Source organism: Cololabis saira, unplaced genomic scaffold (assembly GCF_033807715.1).
Source record: "Cololabis saira isolate AMF1-May2022 unplaced genomic scaffold, fColSai1.1 scf101, whole genome shotgun sequence".
Lineage (NCBI taxonomy): Eukaryota > Metazoa > Chordata > Actinopteri > Beloniformes > Belonidae > Cololabis > Cololabis saira.
In genome coordinates, this window is record NW_026906265.1 from 85,001 (window position 1) to 90,000 (window position 5,000).

Below are 5,000 nucleotides of genomic sequence, written 5' to 3' on the forward strand. Positions count from 1 at the left end.
GGAGTTAAAGTGCCTTAACCATGTGAAAAACACTTTTGGACGTGAGCTGTCGCTGTTACCACGTTGAAATATGTGTGGGTAGATTAAGCGAGAGCGTTCTCTGCTGGTTGAAAAAGCTTACAGCACCTGCTATTCCCAGGCGGTCTCCCATCCAAGTACTAACCAGGCCGAACCCTGCTTAGCTTCCGAGATCAGACGAGATCAGGCGCATCCAGGCTGGTATGGCCGTAAGCAGAAGCTGCAGCTTGAAATACCTCTTATATGGAGTTGAAGATAAGTCATAGAATATAAGTCATTGATTTGTTGGTTTTATTTGTTGGAGTTAAAGTGCCTTAACCATGTGCAAAACACTTTAGGACGTGAGCTGTCGCTGTTACCACGTTGAAATATGTGTGGGTAGGTTAAGCGAGAGCGCTCTCTGCTGGTTGAAAAAGCTTACAGCACCTGGTATTCCCAGGCGGTCTCCCATCCAAGTACGAACCAGGCCCGACCCTGCTTAGCTTCCGAGATCAGACGAGATCGGGCGCATCCAGGCTGGTATGGCCGTAAGCTGAAGCTACAGCTTGAAATACTTCTTATATGGAGTTGAAGATAAGTCATATAATACAAGTCATTGATTTGTTGGTGATAATAATTTAGAAGCGCTTATTTGTTGGAGTTAAAGTGCCTTAACCATGTGCAAAACACTTTAGGACGTGAGCTGTCGCTGTTACCACGTTGAAATATGTGTGGGTAGATTAAGCGAGAGCGTTCTTTGCTGGTTGAAAAAGCTTACAGCACCTGGTATTCCCAGGCGGTCTCCCATCCAAGTACTAACCAGGCCCCACCCTGCTTAGCTTCCGAGATCAGACGAGATCGGGCGCATCCAGGCTGGTATGGCCGTAAGCAGAAGCTGCAGCTTGAAATACCTCTGATATGGAGTTGAAGATAAGTCATAGAATATAAGTCATTGATTTGTTGGTTTTATTTGTTGGAGTTAAAGTGCCTTAACCATGTGCAAAACACTTTTGGACGTGAGCTGTCGCTGTTACCACGTTGAAATATGTGTGGGTAGATTAAGCGAGAGCACTCTCTGCTGGTTGAAAAAGCTTACAGCACCTGGTATTCCCAGGCGGTCTCCCATCCAAGTACTAACCAGGCCCGACCCTGCTTAGCTTCCGAGATCAGACGAGATCGGGCGCATCCAGGCTGGTATGGCCGTAAGCTGAAGCTGCAGCTTGAAATACTTCTTATATGGAGTTGAAGATAAGTCATATAATACAAGTCATTGATTTGTTGGTGATAATAATTTAGAAGCGCTTATTTGTTGGAGTTAAAGTGCCTTAACCATGTGCAAAACACTTTAGGACGTGAGCTGTCGCTGTTACCACGTTGAAATATGTGTGGGTAGATTAAGCGAGAGCGTTCTCTGCTGGTTGAAAAAGCTTACAGCACCTGGTATTCCCAGGCGGTCTCCCATCCAAGTACTAACCAGGCCCGACCCTGCTTAGCTTCCGAGATCAGACGAGATAGGGCGCATCCAGGCTGGTATGGCCGTAAGCAGAAGCTGCTGCTTGAAATACCTCTTATATGGAGTTGAAGATAAGTCATAGAATATAAGTCATTGATTTGTTGGTTTTATTTGTTGGAGTTAAAGTGCCTTAACCATGTGCAAAACACTTTAGGACGTGAGCTGTCGCTGTTACCACGTTGAAATATGTGTGGGTAGATTAAGCGTGAGCGCTCTCTGCTGGTTGAAAAAGCTTACAGCACCTGGTATTCCCTGGCGGTCTCCCATCCAAGTACTAACAAGGCCCGACCCTGCTTAGCTTCCAAGATCAGACGAGATCGGGCGCATCCAGGCTGGTATGGCCGTAAGCAGAAGCTGCAGCTTGAAATACCTCTTATATGGAGTTGAAGATAAGTCATAGAATATAAGTCATTGATTTGTTGGTTTTATTTGTTGGAGTTAAAGTGCCTTAACCATGTGCAAAACACTTTAGGACGTGAGCTGTCGCTGTTACCACGTTGAAATATGTGTGGCTAGATTAAGCGAGACCGTTCTCTGCTGGTTGAAAAAGCTTACAGCACCTGGTATTCCCAGGCGGTCTCCCATCCAAGTACTAACCAGGCCCGACCCTGCTTAGCTTCCGAGATCAGAGGAGATCGGGCGCATCCAGGCTGGTATGGCCGTAAGCAGAAGCTGCAGCTTGAAATACCTCTGATATGGAGTTGAAGATAAGTCATAGAATATAAGTCATTGATTTGTTGGTTTTATTTGTTGGAGTTAAAGAGCCTTAACCATGTGCAAAACACTTTAGGACGTGAGCTGTCGCTCTTACCATGTTGAAATATGTGTGGGTAGATTAAGCGAGAGCGCTCTCTGCTGGTTGAAAAAGCTTACAGCACCTGGTATTCCCAGGCGGTCTCCCATCCAAGTACTAACCAGGCCCGACCCTGCTTAGCTTCCGAGATCAGACGAGATCGGGCACATCCAGGCTGGTATGGCCGTAAGCTGAAGCTGCAGCTTGAAATACTTCTTATATGGAGTTGAAGATAAGTATATAATACAAGTCATTGATTTGTTGGTGATAATAATTTAGAAGCGCTTATTTGTTGGAGTTAAAGTGCCTTAACCATGTGCAAAACACTTTAGGACGTGAGCTGTCGCTGTTACCACGTTGAAATATGTGTGGGTAGATTAAGCGAGAGCGCTCTCTGCTGGTTGAAAAAGCTTACAGCACCTGGTATTCCCAGGCGGTCTCCCATCCAAGTACTAACCAGGCCCGACCCTGCTTAGCTTCCGAGATCAGATGAGATCGGGCGCATCCAGGCTGGTATGGCCGTAAGCTGAAGCTGAAGCTGCAGCTTGAAATACCTCTTATATGGAGTTGAAGATAAGTCATATAATACAAGTCATTGATTTGTTGGTGATAATAATTTAGAAGCGCTTATTTGTTGGAGTTAAAGTGCCTTAACCATGTGCAAAACACTTTAGGACGTGAGCTGTCGCTGTTACCACGTTGAAATATGTGTGGGTAGATTAAGCGAGAGCGTTCTTTGCTGGTTGAAAAAGCTTACAGCACCTGGTATTCCCCGGCGGTCTCCCATCCAAGTACTAACCAGGCCCCACCCTGCTTAGCTTCCGAGATCAGACGAGATCGGGCGCATCCAGGCTGGTATGGCCGTAAGCAGAAGCTGCAGCTTGAAATACCTCTGATATGGAGTTGAAGATAAGTCATAGAATATAAGTCATTGATTTGTTGGTTTTATTTGTTGGAGTTAAAGTGCCTTAACCATGTGCAAAACACTTTTGGACGTGAGCTGTCGCTGTTACCACGTTGAAATATGTGTGGGTAGATTAAGCAAGAGCACTCTCTGCTGGTTGAAAAAGCTTACAGCACCTGGTATTCCCAGGCGGTCTCCCATCCAAGTACTAACCAGGCCCGACCCTGCTTAGCTTCCGAGATCAGACGAGATCGGGCGCATCCAGGCTGGTATGGCCGTAAGCTGAAGCTGCAGCTTGAAATACTTCTTATATGGAGTTGAAGATAAGTCATATAATACAAGTCATTGATTTGTTGGTGATAATAATTTAGAAGCGCTTATTTGTTGGAGTTAAAGTGCCTTAACCATGTGCAAAACACTTTAGGACGTGAGCTGTCGCTGTTACCACGTTGAAATATGTGTGGGTAGATTAAGCGAGAGCGTTCTCTGCTGGTTGAAAAAGCTTACAGCACCTGGTATTCCCAGGCGGTCTCCCATCCAAGTACTAACCAGGCCCGACCCTGCTTAGCTTCCGAGATCAGACGAGATAGGGCGCATCCAGGCTGGTATGGCCGTAAGCAGAAGCTGCTGCTTGAAATACCTCTTATATGGAGTTGAAGATAAGTCATAGAATATAAGTCATTGATTTGTTGGTTTTATTTGTTGGAGTTAAAGTGCCTTAACCATGTGCAAAACACTTTAGGACGTGAGCTGTCGCTGTTACCACGTTGAAATATGTGTGGGTAGATTAAGCGTGAGCGCTCTCTGCTGGTTGAAAAAGCTTACAGCACCTGGTATTCCCAGGCGGTCTCCCATCCAAGTACTAACAAGGCCCGACCCTGCTTAGCTTCCGAGATCAGACGAGATCGGGCGCATCCAGGCTGGTATGGCCGTAAGCAGAAGCTGCAGCTTGAAATACCTCTTATATGGAGTTGAAGATAAGTCATAGAATATAAGTCATTGATTTGTTGGTTTTATTTGTTGGAGTTAAAGTGCCTTAACCATGTGCAAAACACTTTAGGACGTGAGCTGTCGCTGTTACCACGTTGAAATATGTGTGGCTAGATTAAGCGAGACCGTTCTCTGCTGGTTGAAAAAGCTTACAGCACCTGGTATTCCCAGGCGGTCTCCCATCCAAGTACTAACCAGGCCCGACCCTGCTTAGCTTCCGAGATCAGAGGAGATCGGGCGCATCCAGGCTGGTATGGCCGTAAGCAGAAGCTGCAGCTTGAAATACCTCTGATATGGAGTTGAAGATAAGTCATAGAATATAAGTCATTGATTTGTTGGTTTTATTTGTTGGAGTTAAAGAGCCTTAACCATGTGCAAAACACTTTAGGACGTGAGCTGTCGCTCTTACCATGTTGAAATATGTGTGGGTAGATTAAGCGAGAGCGCTCTCTGCTGGTTGAAAAAGCTTACAGCACCTGGTATTCCCAGGCGGTCTCCCATCCAAGTACTAACCAGGCCCGACCCTGCTTAGCTTCCGAGATCAGACGAGATCGGGCACATCCAGGCTGGTATGGCCGTAAGCTGAAGCTGCAGCTTGAAATACTTCTTATATGGAGTTGAAGATAAGTATATAATACAAGTCATTGATTTGTTGGTGATAATAATTTAGAAGCGCTTATTTGTTGGAGTTAAAGTGCCTTAACCATGTGCAAAACACTTTAGGACGTGAGCTGTCGCTGTTACCACGTTGAAATATGTGTGGGTAGATTAAGCGAGAGCGCTCTCTGCTGGTTGAAAAAGCT

At 45.7% G+C, this 5,000-nt stretch overlaps 16 non-coding genes across 16 annotated transcripts in view; all 16 read right to left on the minus strand.

Annotated features, from left to right (window-relative positions):
* Positions 1–114: 114 nt before the first annotated feature.
* On the minus strand, positions 115–233 carry LOC133438212 (5S ribosomal RNA). Its single transcript, XR_009781390.1, has one exon. It is a non-coding gene; the product is annotated as a 5S ribosomal RNA (ribosomal RNA).
* Positions 234–432: 199 nt separating this feature from the next.
* LOC133438068 (5S ribosomal RNA) lies at positions 433–551 on the minus strand. Its single transcript, XR_009781254.1, has one exon. It is a non-coding gene; the product is annotated as a 5S ribosomal RNA (ribosomal RNA).
* Positions 552–768: 217 nt separating this feature from the next.
* On the minus strand, positions 769–887 carry LOC133438261 (5S ribosomal RNA). The gene has a single exon (XR_009781435.1). It is a non-coding gene; the product is annotated as a 5S ribosomal RNA (ribosomal RNA).
* A 199-nt stretch (positions 888–1,086) lies between these two features.
* Positions 1,087–1,205, minus strand: LOC133438228 (5S ribosomal RNA). Its single transcript, XR_009781405.1, has one exon. It is a non-coding gene; the product is annotated as a 5S ribosomal RNA (ribosomal RNA).
* A 217-nt stretch (positions 1,206–1,422) lies between these two features.
* Positions 1,423–1,541, minus strand: LOC133438124 (5S ribosomal RNA). The gene has a single exon (XR_009781306.1). It is a non-coding gene; the product is annotated as a 5S ribosomal RNA (ribosomal RNA).
* A 199-nt stretch (positions 1,542–1,740) lies between these two features.
* Positions 1,741–1,859, minus strand: LOC133438211 (5S ribosomal RNA). Its single transcript, XR_009781389.1, has one exon. It is a non-coding gene; the product is annotated as a 5S ribosomal RNA (ribosomal RNA).
* Positions 1,860–2,058: 199 nt separating this feature from the next.
* Positions 2,059–2,177, minus strand: LOC133438281 (5S ribosomal RNA). Its single transcript, XR_009781454.1, has one exon. It is a non-coding gene; the product is annotated as a 5S ribosomal RNA (ribosomal RNA).
* A 199-nt stretch (positions 2,178–2,376) lies between these two features.
* Positions 2,377–2,495, minus strand: LOC133438272 (5S ribosomal RNA). The gene has a single exon (XR_009781446.1). It is a non-coding gene; the product is annotated as a 5S ribosomal RNA (ribosomal RNA).
* Positions 2,496–2,711: 216 nt separating this feature from the next.
* On the minus strand, positions 2,712–2,830 carry LOC133438163 (5S ribosomal RNA). The gene has a single exon (XR_009781344.1). It is a non-coding gene; the product is annotated as a 5S ribosomal RNA (ribosomal RNA).
* A 223-nt stretch (positions 2,831–3,053) lies between these two features.
* Positions 3,054–3,172, minus strand: LOC133438080 (5S ribosomal RNA). The gene has a single exon (XR_009781265.1). It is a non-coding gene; the product is annotated as a 5S ribosomal RNA (ribosomal RNA).
* A 199-nt stretch (positions 3,173–3,371) lies between these two features.
* LOC133438239 (5S ribosomal RNA) lies at positions 3,372–3,490 on the minus strand. The gene has a single exon (XR_009781416.1). It is a non-coding gene; the product is annotated as a 5S ribosomal RNA (ribosomal RNA).
* Positions 3,491–3,707: 217 nt separating this feature from the next.
* LOC133438125 (5S ribosomal RNA) lies at positions 3,708–3,826 on the minus strand. The gene has a single exon (XR_009781307.1). It is a non-coding gene; the product is annotated as a 5S ribosomal RNA (ribosomal RNA).
* Positions 3,827–4,025: 199 nt separating this feature from the next.
* LOC133438102 (5S ribosomal RNA) lies at positions 4,026–4,144 on the minus strand. Its single transcript, XR_009781286.1, has one exon. It is a non-coding gene; the product is annotated as a 5S ribosomal RNA (ribosomal RNA).
* A 199-nt stretch (positions 4,145–4,343) lies between these two features.
* Positions 4,344–4,462, minus strand: LOC133438282 (5S ribosomal RNA). The gene has a single exon (XR_009781455.1). It is a non-coding gene; the product is annotated as a 5S ribosomal RNA (ribosomal RNA).
* A 199-nt stretch (positions 4,463–4,661) lies between these two features.
* LOC133438273 (5S ribosomal RNA) lies at positions 4,662–4,780 on the minus strand. Its single transcript, XR_009781447.1, has one exon. It is a non-coding gene; the product is annotated as a 5S ribosomal RNA (ribosomal RNA).
* Positions 4,781–4,996: 216 nt separating this feature from the next.
* Positions 4,997–5,000, minus strand: part of LOC133438253 (5S ribosomal RNA) — a 119-nt gene continuing 115 nt past the window's right edge. Inside the window, exon 1 of the ribosomal RNA XR_009781428.1 lies at positions 4,997–5,000. This exon is cut by the window's right edge and continues 115 nt beyond it. This is a non-coding gene — a ribosomal RNA (5S ribosomal RNA).